General features: G+C 35.4%; 1 long non-coding RNA gene across 1 annotated transcript; it reads left to right on the forward strand.

Moving 5' to 3' along the window:
• Positions 1 to 16475: 16475 nt before the first annotated feature.
• LOC127100622 (uncharacterized) lies at positions 16476 to 19731 on the forward strand. Its single transcript, XR_007794460.1, has 2 exons — positions 16476 to 18377; positions 18837 to 19731. It is a non-coding gene; the product is annotated as an uncharacterized LOC127100622 (long non-coding RNA).
• The last annotated feature ends 377 nt before the right edge of the window (positions 19732 to 20108 follow it).

The following is a 20108-nucleotide window of genomic DNA, read 5'->3' on the forward strand; positions in this document are numbered from 1 at the left end:
GCACTACTATGTCAGTATCCAATCCTGGCATGTCTTCATAAGACCAAGCAAAAATCTCTACATAGTCATGTAACATCTGAATCAATCTTTCTTTGATACTGTTTTCCAAGCCTGCTCCTATTTTGACTTCTTTCTTGTCTACTTCAGTACCCAGGTTTACAATTTCAATTGATTCCTCATGCGGCTGTATAGTCTTTTCTTCTTGTAGTAACAGTCTGGCGAGTTCTCCAGGGACTTCACAATCTTCGTCACTTCCATCCTCGGCTTGGTAGATCGGATTTTCAAAGTCATAATGAACAGTAGTAGGACTATTATCAACAGGATCCAGAGTGGGTATGGATCTGCAATTTGTTACGTGAGTGTGTGTAAGAAAGCATAGCTTATTTGAAAGCTGACAGGAAAGGTAAAGAGCGCAATATTTGAATGCAAAAAGTCCATTGATTTATTGAATGTGAATATGCTTATGAAAATGACAAAACCCTTAACAAATCAGCTATTGTGCCCCGGGCATAGACACAATGCTTTAAGAAGTTCAATTGTAAAAAAAATTAAAAATTTGCAACACTAAATAGACAATAACAATTACTCCTGACTAAAGGTAATCGGGATAGTGTCTTCAGCCTTCCAATTATTGAGTCCGTCACCAATTGTTGGGAAAATCCAGCTATCCAGGTCGCAATCGCTATCAGCATCTTCTACAGCATTGATTTGATCTTTGACCATCCTTTCAGAGTTAAATCCCATACCAGATTTATCAGACTTGTAGGGTACGTTGATCAGTTGACCCCAACCAGTACGACCACCATTTTCGACCACAGCTTGAGCATCTTTCAGAGAAATCATGGCAGGAGGAGCTCGAATAACCTCGGGCACAAGGGGAGTTGGCTTAAGGACAGGACTGGGCGGAGGAACCACTTCAAATGACTGAGAAGGAGTCTCAAAGAATTCTCCATCCATCTCGACGTATCTGAAGGCCTGCACACTGCTGACAATATATTCTTCTTCCCCACATACAGTGACGATCTTACCCTCTATGGGATACCTCAGCTTTTGATGGAGAGACGAAGCTACAGCACTTGCCCCATGAATCCAAGGGCGTCCCAGCAAGCAGGAATAGGCAGGGCGAATGTTCATTATGTGAAAGATAGTGTTGAAGACTTGAGGTCCTATTTTGATAGGGAGGATCACTTCATCGTGGACAATGCTCTTTGCACCATCGTAAGCACGTACCACAATGTCACTAGGCTTCAGTTCAATGCTTTTGCAGTCGATTTTATCGAGCACGGCTTTCGGTAGCACATTCAAAGAAGAGCCATTATCGATCAAAACATGAGACAAGGTGATCCCCTTACACTCAATGGAGATATGCAGAGCTTTATTGTGGTTCTTTCCCGCTGGTGTCAGGTCAGCATCGGAAAAGCCTAGGCCATTGTCGATAGCCAGATGGGCAACATAGTTTTCGAACTGATCGACGGATGTCTCCTGAGGTACATGAGCGGTCTTCAAGAATTTTATCAAGGCATTGGCATGAGATTCAGAAGATAACAACAAGGATAACATCGAGATCTTAGACGGAGTACGCCCTAACTGTTCTACCACATCAAAATCACTCTTGCGGATGATCTTCAGCACTTCTTCCATTTCTTGTTTGGCAACATCTTCAGTAGTGACTTCGACCGATGTCTCTGACTGAGGAGGGTTGACTGTTGGTTCCTTTCCTCGAGTTTCCGGGGCGGGAGGTGAGATTTCTGGAGAGAAGATCCTTCCGCTTCTAGTAACTTTACTAGTCCCAACAATGTCATTAGGATTAGCAGAATTACCAACTTGCTTTACACCATGGATGTAAACATCACCTCCATAGTTCCACGGAATGGCTTTGCTTGAGGAATACGGCACTGGGCCAGGTGCAGTAATGATTAGGGGAGCTACCTTGGGCTCAGCAGTAATCTTCACAGGTACTCTGATAGCAGTAATCTTCACTGGAACTTTGGACCTTGCAATCACAGATACTTCTTCAACAGTGTTTTCCACCTTAGGACTCCTTTCAAAGAGAATTGTACGATCATCTATCAGCCGTTGAATACCATTCCTCAATTTCAGGCAATCATTGGGTCGGAGTATACAGAGATCGCAATTTTCAGCACAACCCGGAAATAAACCAGCTTGCAATAAATTCTTCTTGATGATCAGGAGAGGAGATGTTAAGTCCGCTACAGTAGTGATGTGAGAATCGTCATCGACAGCATTAACAGCCTTGTCATGATTAGGCATAGGTGCAGTGATGACATTAGGAGTCTCCGGAGGCTCAAATTCAATTTCCCCAGCGTCGATCATATCCTGAATTTTATTCTTCAACAACCAACAATCGTTTGTATCATGCCCGGGGCTATCGGAGTGATATGCACACCTGGCATTGGGATTATAACGAGGAGAAGTAGTGTTGACATTTGCAGGAGGGCCTCTGAGAGTGATTAAGTTTGCCTTTAGCATACTTTGCAGTGCTTGTGCTAAAGTCATATTGATCTTGGTAAACTGCCTTCTCGGCCTGTCCTGTCTATGCTGGAAGTTTTGAGCTGGCGGGGTTGCAATCGTAACTGCTCCAATGGCGTGGTCACTATTTTTCTTGTTATGACTCCTTTGACCGTATACAGCATTTGATTCATTCTTCCCCTAATAGGACTTTTTGCTGCTTGTAGAGGTAGCCGCTTGTATCTTTCCACTTCGAATGCTGCTCTCCACCCGTTCACCTGTCAATATAAGTTCAGTGAAACCTGATGAAGAACTTCCCAGTAGATGGCTGTAGAATGGGCCAGTTAGTGTACCCATGAACATGTCTACTAATTCTCGATCAGTCATAGGGGGTTTGACTCTGCCAGCCAAATCTCTCCATTTTTGGGCATATTCCTTGAAGCTTTCTTTAGATCCCATAGTCATATTCTGCAACTGTAGCCGAGTAGGCGCTAGTTCAGAATTATACTGGTAGTGCTTGTAGAAAGCTGTCGCTAAATCAGTCCAGGTGCGGATGTCAGAGCTCTCGAGCTGATAATACCACTCCAACTATGTGCCAGACAGACTCTCTTGGAAGAAATGGATCCATAGCTTCTTATCAATGGTATACGGCTGAATCTTTCTCACGTAAGCTCTCAGATGCATCTGAGGACAAGATGCACCATCATACTTAGTGAAAGTGGGGATCTTGAATTTGCGAGGAATGACCACATCAGAGACTAGACCCAAGCTTTCGAAATCCAGACCGGGCGCCTTCTGACCCTCCATGGCTAGCATGCGTTCTTCCAGCAGTTTATATTTATCACCTTTTGGAGAGTACTGCTCCTTCTCATAATCTTCATCGTCATCCTCCTGGCTGAAAGGATCAGCATTCTCCTCTTCTGAATCTGTCCCCTCTTCTTGATCCTTCGGGATCCTGATCTTGACCCCTGCAGCCTGTCTTTTAAGCCTTCTTCCCGGGTTAATGTAACTCACGGGTTCCTTGTCCTTCTTCTGCTCGAGCAAGAGAGCTTTCAGTTCCTCCTGCCCCTTGGATAAGCTTAAGATCATCTCCTGGAATTGAGCATTTTGAGCTTGGAGATCTTTGACAGTTTGTTCGAGGGCCATCTTTCTGTTTAGAAGGAAGACCGTAAGAACATTTTAGAATACCCGTTATGCAATGTTATGCTATGCAATGTATGAAATGTTTCCAATGTTTAAAGTCCTTGAAATGGTCAGTACAATGCCATGATGTTGTGATGTTATGATGTTATGATGTTATGATGTTATGATGTTATGATGTTATGATGTCAAATAAATAACAAGCACAAACAAGTCACACAACAATCATCCCTAAGTTTTAAGGCTTGCATGAGTTCCATAGGTAAGTACCCTCCCCACTGAAGTTTGGTTGGTTCAACCTGTCCTAGAATAGTAACCGGGTTCTAGAAGGATCTCAAATCATCGACCTTTCTTTAAGTCCACTTCAGTGCAACACCAAGTGGTTGACCAAAATTTCCTTAAAGTCCAATCTCAAAGAGTGTAGTATCGAGTCTCAACCAACCTCAGTCGGAACCGAAGCCAGTTATCTCACTACTTTCTAATGGCTAGGATGAGTCGGTTAGGGTTCTAAAGGTCTGGTTAATGCTTTGATGACACCACGCGGAAGCCAAATTTTTCCTCAAGTAAACATGAGGAACATCAGGACATCCAAAGTGTCACATTAACCGTAGCCATCATTTTAACCATTCCAGTATACGCCGGATAGTCGCGATGATCTATTGCTACTTACCTAAGGCACACTAGATCCGGGTGTAGGATCTTTCACTCGAAAAATACCCTTAAAAGAAGGAACAATTTAAAAACATAAATGATTTTTTAAGGTGACCTCTCTTTGATGTCCCCAGCAGAGTCGCCAGTTCTGTCATACGGTGAACTGGACTTTTGTGTTTTTGCTTTGGAAAGCAAATGTCGCGATTAGCAAGAGTCGCCACCGACTTTTCTTTTATCCCATAAGGAAAGGTGGAAAAGAACAGGAAAGACCTTAATTTAGATTTTGGGTTCGGGAGGTACATTATACAAAGGGAAGGTGTTAGCACCCTTTGTATCCATGGTTATCCATGGGCTCTTAATTGCTTAATCACTTATGTTTTTCTTGTTTGAAAAAGTGTTTGAGAAATGTTTTGAAAGGAGAATTTAACTTTGTAATGATTCTTGTATGAATGTATACAAAGTGGTTATCTCGTTTAGTTTTGAAAGTGGTTTAGAAAAATATAACTCGGTAATGATTCTAGTATGAATGTATACCCAGTGGTGATTTTCTAAAAGATATTTTGAAAAGTGTGAGGTGTGAAAAGTATTTTAAGTTGTGAGTAAGCAATTAAGAGTTATACCTACCCAAGGTCTTTATGGGCATTTCCTATCCTTATGAGGGTAAAACTGTCCTTACTATTGAGAAGTAAGTAGTTTTATCCTTTGGATGTAAAAGGGTCATCGTAGGGTCATCAATTGGTCATTGAAGACAACAGTTGTAAGGATACCTTAGCATTCGAAGGGACCATCATCATTTAACCGTAGGCTATACCGAAGGGTCATCGAGGGACAAAGGCAACATTCGAGGGACTATAATGATTTAGTCGAAGGGTCTTTGCTAAGTGTATCCCCACCTTCGCGGGACATGACCGTAATACCGTAATCGTAGGGTAACAAAGAGAGGTCCAAGATCACCAAAATTAACGACAATATTTTACAATCAATTAGGTAGTTGTAATCAATTAAGAAATTAGGTCCACATTAAAATCGATTAGGTAATTAGGATGAATCTCCATATTAAAAACAATTAGGTAACTAGGATGAATCTCCACATTAAAATCAATTAGGTAATTAGGATGAATCTCCACAAGGGTATCCCACAAATAAAGTGGAATACCTAGCAAGCTACTTGTTCCTAGGAATATATGAACCTTTACAACATTCAGCACACAGGTCAGGATACCAAATCAGGGTGCAATCGAGGATTACACCGCAAAAAGAAACACAGCAGTAAGAATGTCAGGCAAAATAACGCAAGATTAACATAGAACAGATCAGATAAGCATAGAACAGAACAACCAAAATATTAGTGACTGTCACGTTCGCCTCTGCCTCGCCTAGCGAAGGCCTAGCGAATACTCGCTACATGCTCGCTTAGCGATGTGCTAGCGAGCGGCTGCGGGTTTTGAATTTCAGAACAGTACGACCTCAACCTGTTGCATGTCTTATGGCATCCAATACATAATTACATGGTTCAGCATTCACAATATTCAGGCACACTTAAATTCACATGCAAAGCCTCAAATATGTTTATGAATTCAATTATAATATCACATGCATATTAAGAACATAAAGCGTATCACATGCAAATTAAGAACATAAAGCGGTAATAGTAATGCAAACCTGTTTGCAATCGAATTGCAACCTTGAATTGGCGAGTCAGATTGAGTTGGACCTTGATGCAAATGAGCTTCCTTCAGGGTTTCCTTTAGGGTTGCTCTGAATTCTCTGGGTTGGCCTCCAGGGTTTCCTGTGCCTTTACTCTTGCTCCCGTCTTCCTTCCGTTTTCGTTCCCTTTTCCTGAATGAAGCTTGGCTATTTATAATGCTCTTTTTGTGACCTAATGGGCTTAGAATGAAGCCCAGAATTTTCTGATATCCGCAAGCTTCGCTAGGCGAGCGGTATAGCGAGGGGTTCGCTAGGCGAAGGATTTGCTCGCCTAGCGAGCAAGCCAGTTTGGGCCCTTTTCTGGATTTGGCCATCTGTGAGCTGGGCCTTTGTTCTTTTAGGGTCAATGCCTTGAAAAAATAAGTTGGGGTGCCTTAAGAGTGTCTTGAAAGATTAACGGGCAAATTTTGAGGTATGACAATTAGTGAGAGGCATAAGTCTCTAAAACCACCGTAGACATTACTTATTCTCCAAAAAAATAGGCGTTTGAGGCAAGTGCGAAATAAACGACTTGTACAGAAGAGGAACACATCACACAATAGTCCAACAATCTTTAGAATTCCTTAAATGCAAAGAGAAGTACATATCACCCAACAGAGTAGGAATAGGATTCCCAATCATGAAAATTCTAATGGCGTTGACATTAACAAAACCGTCAATGTTAGGGAACAAAGCTAAACCATGGATGAGCAACACAAAGATGGCTTCAAAAGCATCCACACTACCGGCTTGAGCAAAGACAATAGCTTTACCAATGAGGAACTCAAAAGTCAACCCAAAAATATCTCCTTTCTTTACCCAATAAGCCTCAATCTCAGATTTCTTCAAATGAAGAGGTTCGACTATGATATGAGATCTGGTACTCTCCTCCAATTCACTAAACGGTACTTTGTCAGAAACAGGTATTCCCAAGAGATGGGCATACTCCTTTAATGTAGGCGTAAGCTGGTAATCGGGAAAAGTGAAGCATCGGTAGAGAGGATCATAAAACTGAACCAAAACACTTAGAAGTCCTTCAACCACATCAGCAGATAACACAAATAAAAGCTTCCCATGACTTTGCTTGAAGTCCAAGGGATGTAATACAAAGGATGACAACTTCCTTAGCTCTTTCAAATTCGGACATCTGAAATTGTACTTCTTAGTGTTCCTTCGTCCATTATCCATAGTCTGAAAATATTTGCAAATAAGACCTTAGTTCCTTGAAATTTTTATTTTCTTTGATGAATGTCATGATGCGCATGTATGCATGAATGCAACAATCACAAACAAGGGATCACACACAAGGAAAACACAAACAAAGATCAAGGGATGGATCAAGTCATCATCAAGATCAATCATCCATTTTGGTGGATTATGGTTTTCACCTTATCAACACCCAAGTCCCGTTGATATTGACAATACTTGATCGGATCAACCAAGAACTAAAGGGTTGTTGTGAGTCACGAGCATGGAGTCGGGTTAAGAACCATCTCAAAGGAGTGTACTAAGGATAAAAACCTGTAGATCATGTTCTAAAAAGTTCCCAGAGTCTTAATCCCATCTATCAGATATTACAGGTTAGGATGACTGACTCATCAACCCATAATATTCTCAAGAGAAACTCGTCTAAGTGTAGTATTGCGTAACAACTGTTATCAAGTCTACACCTGAACAGTCTTTGCACTACGTCCTAAATAGGCCAAGTTGGGTTAAATGTTCTACGGTCCTCAACTTCTCAGACCCCAAATCAGAGAAAGTAATGCTTATCTACAAATAACTTGTGTGACATCAATAACTCCAAAAGGGCCTCCACTGAGTAGATGGATCTCAAGCCAACTTGTTAAGGACTACTCCACACAAGTCGAACATGGCTATACCATCCTCCTATCTTAATTGCACTCAAGTTCGGGTTAGAACTTATCTCACCACTCAGAGATCACCAAGCACAACAGACAGATTATATCACACAAACAAGTATACAAACGTCAAATATACAAATATATACACATATAAAAAAGTAGGCTAAATCCATTGAGGACTACTCCCCAGCAGAGTCACCATTTAATTTCTGTAGCGGTAAATTCATGATCATCAAGCTATGGATAAGCTTAACATCAATAAAACCAGAGTCGTTGCCGCGCTTTTATTGTTTCCAAAGGAAAAGGGAAAATTACGAACAAAACCCAAAGATAAGAAGTTTTCAAATCAAAACCAATAAAATGCCAAAGATTACAAGTAAGGGAGTTGGTTACACAGAGGGAAGGTGTTAGCACCCAAAGTGTTCTAGGTACTCCTAGGGAGCCCTTTTTTATGTGTGTATGTGTTTTTGGTATAAAAGATGTTTGAGAAAAAATAGAGTGTGGGGATGAGAAAATAATTCATTGATTATATTTTTGTGTTTGACAAGACCTTCGGTCTTGTGCCTACGTACCAACATGAAAATGAGGGATCAAAACCTCGTAGTTCGTGGTAACAATTTCAAAATGAGTGAATTGATTTTTAATCAAAAGATAAGTGAAAAGAGGCACAAGGGCCCCAAAAGTTTGAATGAGTGTTAGTTCTTTTTGTCTTTTGAAATTTTAAGTCAATATGATTAGGTTTATTTGCAAATTTGATTTAAGAAAAAGTTTGAAAAATCATTGGCATAAGTCCAAAGTTTCTAATTTGAAACATGTCTAAGTTTGAAATCACAAGCAAATAAAGTTTTTGAAAAGGGGGAGAGATTTTGAAATTTAAGAAGTGGGAGAAGATGAAGAGGTTATCCTAAGCACAAATTTAAAAGTTAAGAGTTGAAAAGATCTGACCACTGGGATGCAATCCAACAGACAAGAATGTCATATAGAAAACCCACTTTCCCTTTGGACTTTGAATCAAGCAATACTCGACAAGCAATTGGCAATATCAGACATCATGAAGATCAAAGAATCAAATAAAGATGGCCACATCCAAGCAGGTAAATCCCATGGCTAGCAGTCTTCTTTGTCTTCTCATGTATCAGATGAAATACTCCTTGATCAACCCAGAATAAGACATTAGACACCAGATCAAAATAACAGTTGACATCAAGATAATGTAGCAGATGAACTCAAATAAATCACAAGACTTGCATCAGAAGAAGGCTTAGTTCATAATAACTTGGTCTCAGAATGTTGGCATTGGCCAAGTCCTTTTTGCATAGGGAATGTTGCCTAGTTCTAAGTCCAAAAGTTCAGATCAAGATCAACAGTCCACCAAACATTTTTTAAGGTTTTTTTGTTGTTTATTAAGTATTTTAAGGTCCTAAGACCATAAACATAAACGTAATACACAAACAAATATATACAATCACAAGATATGGCTCAAATGAGCAAAGTAAAAATGACATAAACATAAACAAGTTGAATGAAATGTAAATGGAAATGAATGATAAATGACTAGAAAATTAAATTGCATAAAGTAAATGACTTGAAAGTAAAGCAATATTAACAATAGTTAGTGTTAGTCAAAGTTAATTAGATGTTAGTAGGGTTTTGCTTTTTAATTGATTAAGTCATTCTTTGGAGAACACTCAACCATCTATTCATAAGCATGGATCCTTGAACAAAGACATCTTCCATAGGAAGGAAAAAAGGCCAAGTTTCCATACAATACCATGAAAGATGGGAGAATTACACTCCTACTTACTAGAATGTTATGCCTTTATGGTCAAAATTTAGCTCTATGTTAAGCAATCGTAATTGGACTTATGTAGAAGTCACAACTATCTGAGGCTGTGAAATAAAAATTTGGGTGTTAATGCATGTTAGAGATTTGGTATAATGAACCAAACTCCTAAAACATACCACACACTAAAAGAAAAGATCAAAAGTGATTGACATATCTCATCCATACTTGTATTGGTTCATTTGACACAAAGTCATTGATGAACCAATTAGCCTTAGGATATTGAGACTTCATTGGTCAATGAAAGGAATGAGAAAGAATAGGGATGAAGATGAAAGGGAAGGGGAATGGTAGAAACACAAATTGGTCATGGGAGGAATTTTACCAAATTAAAATCATCCATTCATTTTAGGAAATGAAATGTACATTTCATCAATCCCCTAAATCCAATGATTTTAATCCAACAAAAGTCAAATCAACCTTGACCAATGCCCAAACAAATAGTCAAACATCTCAAGACCATAAAAATAGTTCAACATAATTTTTTACATAATTAATCAAATTAAAAATGCATTAAAATACAAATTAGTTTGGTCAAAATCTAAAGCCTCTTCAAAACACCAAATAAATGGCCAAGAGATTTATCCTAGGTCAAACAAGGTCAAAGGACCTTAGGCAAAAAGTTTCATGATTTTTGAAAAGTCAGAAGTATTTTTAAACAATTAAAAATATGCACAAAAACATTTAATTCATGAAAAATATCAAAATTAATCCAAAAAATAATTTTAATTCAGAAAATGAAAGAGAAAAATATTTAAAGATTTTAGGTGAAAGTCCCATATTTTTTAGATTAATAATGGAATTAATAAGAATTAAACAAAATAAAGGGATTAAATGAAAAATCATAAAATAAAAAGAAATTCAAAAAAACAAGGGCCATCAGATCTCCCTCATTAATTGAGGTTCGAGATCTGATGGTCACGCGCTAGAGTGCACCAGACACTTGAGTCAAATGCATGGCAACATGAGTAAACCAAAACACAGGCCAAGATTAAAACGTTGGACTAAGATCAGATGGTTCAGGTCCAACCACCACACCACCGGAGCCCTAGCTCCGGTCATCTTCTCCGGTGAGGACCATCGGACTGGTCCAACCAAAACTTCATGAAAAATGAAAAGTTAGTACACTAATTTAAAGAGAAAATGCTCAGGAGCACAAATCTGACCTCCATTTCTTCCAATTCCAAGTATATTGAAAGATACATAGATTTGAAATTTGAGGTTCATGATCTAAGTTGCTTCGATTTGACCTCAAAGCAACTCAATCTTGTTGCCTACATTGGTAGGACTTTAGCAAACCAAAAATCACAAAGAATAGTGAAGAATTGAGAGAGAATCGAAAAGATAAAGTTTTCTGAATTTTCACCTTTGAGTTGCTTCAAATTTGCTTGATCTCGATCTGGATTTGCTTGATTCCTCTTCCTCTTGCTTGCAGTGATCAATTGAGATGGAAAGGGCAATGAATTCTTGGAGTTTGAATTTCAAAACAGAAGGTGAAATTCAAACCCGATTTCAAACAAATCTTCAAGAAATTCAATGGAGTGAGGGGTTTGAGTTGTCTTCGCAAAGCTTGGGAAATGTATTGATGAAGTTCTGAGCTCATAGCACTTGTATTTACAGCCAATTCAAATGCTTTCCACACACTTTCTTTTGAAATCCAAAAATAGAAATTGCATCATGCAATCTTGCATGGGCGTGTACAAAGCCCAAAGAATGATTTGATTAGGTCCAAAGTCGTGCACATGTGATGCTGAAAGCCATTCATGAAGCCATGCAATATGGAATGGAAAATGGTTGTGAGAATCTTCCAAATGGGACCAAGCATTGCACTCATGCGCGCAAGTCCTTCAATTTTGATCCAAATGATATGATTTTGGACATTTTGGAAATGTGATATAAAGGGGAACAACTTTCATGTTGAACACTTTTCCATTTGAAGCTTGGATCATGAATAATTTTGAGGTGGAAGTTTGGTAAATCAAACATATTTGAAAATTTTCTAAGTACCAAGTCAAATGTTCACTTCTTCCACCTTGAATAAATTTTTCTATGGACTTAAAATTGAAAAGGCTCCTTAAACTTGACCTCATTTGTATTTTGCATGAAGGAGTTATGAATTTTAGAAGTTGAGGAAAATCACTTGTTCAATGGTAATGGCTCAAAATGACCTATAATGTTTCCTCTTGGCACATGCATTTTCAAGTTGAGCTTGAACTTCCTCCAAACATAAAAGTTGAAAAGGACATCTTGAATTTGATCATGGAGTTTTAATGGCTTCCATATCATAAAAATTGAGCAAGTTATGGTCTTTTGAGGTTGACCTCCTAACTAGGGTTCAAACAAAATGACCTATAATCTTTCACCATAAAACATGAGTTTCCAAGCAAAACTAGATCTTGACTTAAACATGAAAATTGTTTGGAATGTCATTATGAGTAACTTTTATCTTGGAATAATTTTCATATGACAAATTGTAGGAGATAGGGTCTAGGGAACCCTAGTTTTGACCAGTTGACTTTCTCTGGTCAACCACCATGAACCATCTTGCTAGCTTGACATTATCTTGATATTTGGGACTCATGGAGGATCACATATGTGTAAGATGATGTAATATGAAGTATACCTTAAAATATTTGATCAAATGTTGAAGAAACTTGTTGAGGAAGTCACGCAAGATACCCAGATGAATTTCCAAGGCAAACAAGCTTCAAACTCTTGATGAATTCTTGATCAAAATGATATTTGAAAACCATGGGGATACATATATGATGGGTAGAGCCAATGTAAACCATCTCTTGATTGATCTCCTTGCATTGAGGTTCTTAAACCCTAATTGTGAATTTGATGAGGCATTGGTGGATACCCACATTACCTACAAAAGAAACAAAGTTATACATGGACATATTTTGGTATTTTGGTTAGTAAATAATGAAAAATAAAGTATGATACAATCAAATGTGCTTCGTAATCTCTCCTAATGCAAACCCAATGAATGAGGGGTAAGGAGGATGCCAAAGTGTGATCCTAATGTCAATGCATATGATGAGATAGCATGAGGGATCTTAGGGTCAAAATTGGGGTCTTACAAACATGCTACATTGAAGAATTGGTTGGGAAATAGTAAGGGAGATTTGTGTAGAGATTGAGACTCCGTAAACCAAATGATTCAGAACCAACATAATGAGATACAAATATCATTTGGTCGGAGCATCACAGTTTTGGAACACAGATTTAAAGACAACAATCTTTATTCTCAGTTGGTCGATAACATATCTCGAGTGGGTTTGAATTATATTTTTCACGAGGATAAATGAGCTGATAATGTAGGCTCCGATAGCACAAAGTATGGATGCACAATTGTGAAAACATATGGTTTCCCATGTACTTGTATTATTGCAAAAAAGGTGAAACTTGGTTGCCCGATACGAATGGAAGAGGTTTTCACTCATTGGAAGAGGCTTAGGTTTGATGATGATGGTGTAATGAAAAATGGTAAATCGAATATCTCTATTTTTATAGAATGGGAATTGATACAAGAGATATTTTTTAAAAGTCGATGACAACATGAAACTCCACATCAGAGAACAATTGAGGAAGATTTCTTATCCGAAAATCACCGACTTGAAACCACCCCCACAACTAGTAAAAACAAAATGTGCTCCAAAGAAACTCAAACCTACACCGAGTGACAATTCAACGGTATGGTCTCCTTCGTATTTTGAACATGTTGACAAAGTTTTTCCAGACTCACCAACTCTAAAATCTCAAAAAAGTATTTTCAAAGGAGCTCGCACTAGCAAACGACCTTCTACGCCGTCTCCAATAAATATTCCATTCATTGACGAGATGCTAGTGTTTATGCACAAATATATCTAGCGGATCATCAATGTTGAGGGGGACAGTAATTACGGTTATCAAGATGTTTCGAATTTACCCGATAAAGGAGAAGATAATCATACACTTGTTCTCTATCAACTTATCCAAGAGTTGATGACTCATAAAGAATCATACACACAACTATAAGGAAAGAAAGAAAACTTCTATGAAGTTTATGTGTCTCTTGTTCCTTGCCATAGTGGACCGGCACCAAATGCAAAATGGATGCGCTTCCCTGAAATAGGTCAGCTCATAGCATGCACGTATGATAGAGTGTGTGTTGATTTGACACGATACGTTTTTTCAGAAACCTTTTTCCCATTGCGCACTACCCCACCTCAAAATCCAAATGATCGTATTATGTGTATTAGTGGCTTTCATAATCACGACATTTTGTTCAAGTTTACTTGAAACCGGGATGCCCTATACCACTTATATCGCCGGAGTGGACTGCTCATTCAACAACAAAAGTTGAAACTTGGTCGGACTATTTTATGAAAAGGATGCAAGAGTTCGAGAAATTGAACAACATTAAAAGAAAATCAAATGCATAAAAGTCAAAGGGGGTACCGCCCATGGTTTAAATATTTTGATTCATTTTAATTTTCTGTTTAGTCAGACAAATAAGTGTATGCAATTATGTCTTAATATTAATGAAGTGTAATATATTCAATTTCATAATATTTTAATAAATTTTTTTATCTTTCCAATAAGCTTTGTTCATTTGTCAAAAAACGTCTTCAATTAAGTTATGTTTTCAAGGTTATGTTTTCTGCATGTTCAGGAGAGGTTCTGAAGATGCATCTCTGGAACTAGATAATAGGATGCGAAACCGTAGATATATCTCTGGAATCAGCTTGTCAGGTTCTTTGAATGGTCCATATTTGTCTACAATCTCGATAAATTAAGGTGCTCTTGTTTTTTAATTCACACAAATTGAAAATGTCTCAAATGTCACAAATAAACATCAACTAGTATGTCACAAATGTTTACTTCTCCAACGCAACTCTCAGACGAAGGTTTAAGCTCAACGAATACACATCTCTTACAAATATTAAATATGAAATAGAATCCCCTACCTTGCGGAGACAATCGAAGAATTGTGAAGTTCGAGTACTATTCACCGTCGATTGACAACGAATGGAAAATTTAATAATTTTGAGCTCAAGATGGATGCAGATGTAAGGGCTATATGGAATTTTTTTTCCGTTTCGAATCAAAAAATTTGCTTGAGTTGGAAACGACAATTTCATGATCGGTCGAAGATATTGTGAAGATGTTGAATCGTCCACCTGAATACTGAAGTGTAATGTTGCATTTCATGTTAAAATCATCTATGTAATGTTTATTTTATTTTATAAATATTACTTTTATTTTATCAAATTATATGTTTTTGGTGTCTACTTCTATTCCTGATATGTAAATGCTCCAAAAATGCATCTATCGATATCTTTCGAAACTGTATCTTCGATATTAAAAAAACCTAAATTATAGGATGTCATTTAAAATGATCTAAGTTGAATGTGTATTAGATACTTTAATACATCTCTAAAAGTAAAAAATAAAAAAAAACATTTTAATATTTTCGCAACCTATAAAATTCATTAAAAAATTCTCCTAATTCTTGTATGCTAGGAGTATTCCACCCCTACCCGTAATCATAAGCCATATTGTAAACTTGAATTGTCTTGAGCCATGAATGAAAGGACCAAATTCCAGTCACGGGGCCCACAGACCACTCATTGTAAGATTGAACAAGATAGATGAGAATCACAATTATGTTAACTCTAGAAGACTTTGGAAATATATAGACTCAGAATAATTACAGATATCCTACTTATTAATTGCACGTGCATGGTGTACCAATAACGTTGTTTTTATAGATATCCTATTAATTGCACCTCATAATTTATTCTAGAATTTTATACCTACAAGCAAAGATATTACTAGTTATTATAAATTAAAAAATTTTAGATACCAACATAATTAAAAATAATATTAATAAAAACTAGTTATTATAGTTGACAGTTTATAATGAAATTTTATATATAAAAAAAAGTATATTTAAGAGAACTTTATAATTAAAGATGAAAATAAAATAAAAAATAATTCATTTGCACTTATGAACAACAATGTAAATTATTATATTACGAAAAATTATAAATTTATTTTTTATTCTTGAAAAAATATTTTATTTTTAGTTATTATTCTATTATTACAATTTAAAAAAAATTATTGATTTGTAAATATCAATTATTTATTTATATTAATATAAATATAAATAAATATAGTATGACATTGAACTATAAACCATTAATTTATAGTCATTTAATAATTGTTATAAAGTTAATATATATTAAAAATAATCTTTAAAGTAGATGAAATTTTAAATTTAGTTATTTTAATATTAGTAGCATAAAAAATTAAAATCAAATATTTTAAATATTAAAAGAAGCATTTTTCATATATAAACAAAATTTGAAGAATTAAAAGAGAAACAAAACATAATAAAAAAATACTTGCAACATGCAAAACAATAAATAAATCAATTATAAAAACTCAAAAATAGGATATTTTCATAGATCAATTACATATGCAAATTTATTTAGAGATTAATTATTATACTCTGTCAATGTAAAAAGTTTTACACCGTCGGTTCATCACCATCACCCGCTTGTATTACTTTATAGTTTTTTAAAATAAAAGTCAAACTTCTTTTAATATCCTACGTCTATAATTAACTGATGATGTAAAACCCTTTTACACTGACAGTATATTTCAATTAATCTTATTTATTTAATTATTTAGAATGCCTAACACCTCAATTATATATCGAGCTACATGAAAATTAACATGATCATAATCTATATGTTTTTTATTTTAATTAATACTACTAAATAAGAGTACATGGAAAGTGTAATTGCTTTGGTACTATAACTAGTGTAATGGAATATTATTTGAAGGCCCTTTAGTATTATGCATTTCCCCCTATAAATACATGATCCTCACACAGCAAGAGAAATCAAACACTTCCTAATCTTGAGATTCTATTTTCTCTTACTTGTCTGAGGAGTGGAGGAATTAATAGGGAATTATGTTGTTGACAGAAGATAGAGAGCACAGATGATGATATGCATTTGTAGGAGCTGCTACATCAATGGATTGTGCATCTCACTCCTTTGTGCTCTCTATGCTTCTGTCATCATCTTCATCCTCCAATTCCCATTTTCCTCTACTCCCTTTTTTTCTATGTTGCGATTCTCTTTAAGTTAATTACGGTTTAACCATGACAAAAATAATCATATCATATTTGACAGTCTGTATTCATGTCTGTGTTAGTATTTTATAATTAGATTGTAAGTATATATATTAATATATGATTATTAACCTTAATTTGTATGAAAATTGGAGAAGCTAGAGATCTGTTTGTAGATGGCATGCAGAATTTGCTTGGCTGGCATTAATTCATGATCTAGTGGAAACTGCGGTTTTGAACATCTACCTATTCTTGTTTCTGTTGGTGTGCTTTTTGGTGTATTCTCAATTTGTTAAAGTGGTTGGTCTCACTTTTATTGAATTTGTTATGCTTATGATGTTCTATATGTCTAACATTTTCATTTCTTCTTTACTTCTATTTTGTTTTAAGGTAGTTCAACATTTTTATTATTTTCTTTATGTTTTTATTTTATGGTATTTAAATTTAAGGTTTTTGATTCAATTATTAGAGGACGTATTGTGAATACACTAAAAGAAAATCAGAGATTCAGAAATAGATAGAAAAATTCTAGAAATTATTTACAACTATCAGATTTTTTTTTGTCTACATGATTAAATTTTGTATTATATTTTTGTAATTTTCTTTATTTTGAAATTTATAGTTTTTTTAAATAAAATATTTTAATTTTAATTTATAGACATCTAATTTTTCAAAAGAATGTCTCATTAAATAAAAATTATTTATTTCCATCTCCTCTATTAATATGGATAAAAAATTATTTCAATAATATTTAAATTTTATATTTTAAAAATAAATAAATAAGATGTCATAGATTCAAATATTCTCTGCCCCTATCAAGATAATATCTCTTTTAATCTTGATATTATGGTATATGTTTCTTATAACCTTATAAAAACATTTCATTGTAATGAATTCATATATTTAATTGTCTCTCAAATATATTGTGTTTATTAGAGTTTACCATGGTTGTGAGAATATTATTGTGAAGAGCAAGAATGAAGTACTACTACTACTACCAGTTGCATGAGGAGAAAGAAAGGACCACATACACATTGTGGTACATTGTAGGACATATTCTTGCCTCGGATTCTTCCAACTCAGACAGTACCCCAATGTTCCAGGACTTGGATTCCCTTCATTCATTAAATTATGCACTTGTTCTGACTTATCCAAAAATTCCTCTCATTGTACTAACCACCATTAATCTATCTTCTAAAAAAATTAATTCTTGTATAGGGCAACACCTATTTTTGCATATAAATTAATTTTTTTTTATTATATATTAATGATATGTTGTTGGCAAACTTTAGCAAGTAAAAGACCGGTAAATTAAAGGAGAAATTAAATGAAGAATTTGAGAAGAAAGATTTTGATGAAGTTAAGAGAATTTTCTTATTATGAGAAATTGAAAAAAAAGAAGTGAATTCTTCTTATCTTAGTTTAATTTTTTGAAGAAAATGGTGAACGATTTACAATGTTTGATGTTAAAACGGTTAACACTCGTTTAGTTCAACATATTAAACTTTGGTTCTGTAATGTCTTCAAACCTAAGATGAGAGGAAGATGATGGAGAATATTCTCTATGCAAGTGGAGCTGGAATCGTCGTATATGGTATAATTTGTAGTAGACCGAACATAGCATATGCCATTAGCATAGTAAATTACTTCATAGAAAATCTAGGTAGAGTTCTTTAGCTTATGGGTTATACGCTAATGTTGTAGTAAACTATGTTGAAGTCTATCAGAGCTATTGTAGCTGTCAAAATATGCTAGGTTGTTAGCATGTTAAATTGGGTATGTATGTTAGCTCAATTGTTTAGTATGTTAGTTGAAAGTTAGGGTTTTAGTTTTCTTATAAATAACATACTAGTCATCATTTCTCAATAATCTTAATAGAGGGATAAAGTGGTGTGGTTGAGATTCAACTGTAAACATTGTTCCCTAATGTGTAATTGAATAAAAAATCCAGGGTTCTATACCACTTTGAAATGTCTTTCTCTTTCTTCTCTTTTTTCCCTTTACATTGTGGTTTTCTTGTTGATAAAGAAATCGATCATACTCTGTTTTTTAGGTATCGTTTTCACAACAAATTGGTGTGATGAGCGTGGATAAGAAGATGTCGTCAACAAAGTATGAGATTGAGAAATTCACCGAGGTGAATGACTTTGGATTATGGTGCTTGAAGATGCAAGCTCTTCTTGTACAACATGGTTTGTTATAAGCGTTGAAAGGATTGAAAAAGATGGATTCTGCCCTAACGACGAAGGAGAAGACAACGATGATCGAGAAAGCCCATAATACCATCATATTGAGCCTTGGTGATAAGGTTCTCTGGCAAGTCTCATAAGAGAAGACGGTTGCCGACGTGTGGAAGAAACTCGAAGGTATGTATATGACCAAATCTTTGGTTAATCGACTCTACCTGAAGCAAGTCTTATATTCATTCAAGATGAGTGAAGACAAAGTCTTGACTGAACAACTGGATATGTTCAATAAGTTGATTCTTGATATGGAGAATATTGATGTCAAGATCGATGATGAAGATCAAACGTTGTTGTTATGGTGCTCACTACTAGAAAAAACATATTTCACCTCGGACACGAAATGCATTTAACCTCAACTATAAAGGCGAGGTAACAAAGGGCGTCATGAGAAGTGAAAACTTTACCTCTCGCTTTTAAAAAACGGATGGGTCTCTGAAAAGGTCATGGGTTCGATACTCGGGGAGACCTTTTTGAAATTCTGAAATGGCGAAAACACATGTCCCCTCGATTTTGTAATTTCACCGACGGATATACCATATTTTCGCCTTGGTTATCTCACAAAACCAAAGGGTAAAACAATTTTTTAGTTTATTAAATCTAATGTGGATTTCTCATTTCATAAATCCTATACTAAACATATAACTTCTAAAAATTGGTTAGAAAAATAATTATATGAACAATTGTGTTATATTTTAAGAACAACTTACATTGGTTATGATTTTGAAGCATTGTTTTATGGTTGAAATCTCTCCAATGTTTCAAGTTCTTTATTCAACACTTTCTTTTCTACTAATTCATTCTTGAAAGCATAAAATTTGATGCTTTAAAAAATAAACAAATATGGAAGAAAGTTGAACAAAAACTAGAAGTATTGGAGAGATTTTAAAAATAAAACAACGTGAGATGAATGATGAGTTGCAGAATGCTAAAAAATAATTAATCAGTATAAGATAAGTTTCAAATACAATATAATTTTGCATATGATTATTTTCAAAATAAATTTACTAGGCTATATGTTCAAAGAGGGGTTAGTGAAATAAATAGTTGACATTAGATATAATAAACTCAACTAGACGGAA

This window comes from Lathyrus oleraceus, chromosome 7 (genome assembly GCF_024323335.1).
Source record: "Lathyrus oleraceus cultivar Zhongwan6 chromosome 7, CAAS_Psat_ZW6_1.0, whole genome shotgun sequence".
Taxonomy (NCBI): Eukaryota; Viridiplantae; Streptophyta; class Magnoliopsida; order Fabales; family Fabaceae; genus Lathyrus; species Lathyrus oleraceus.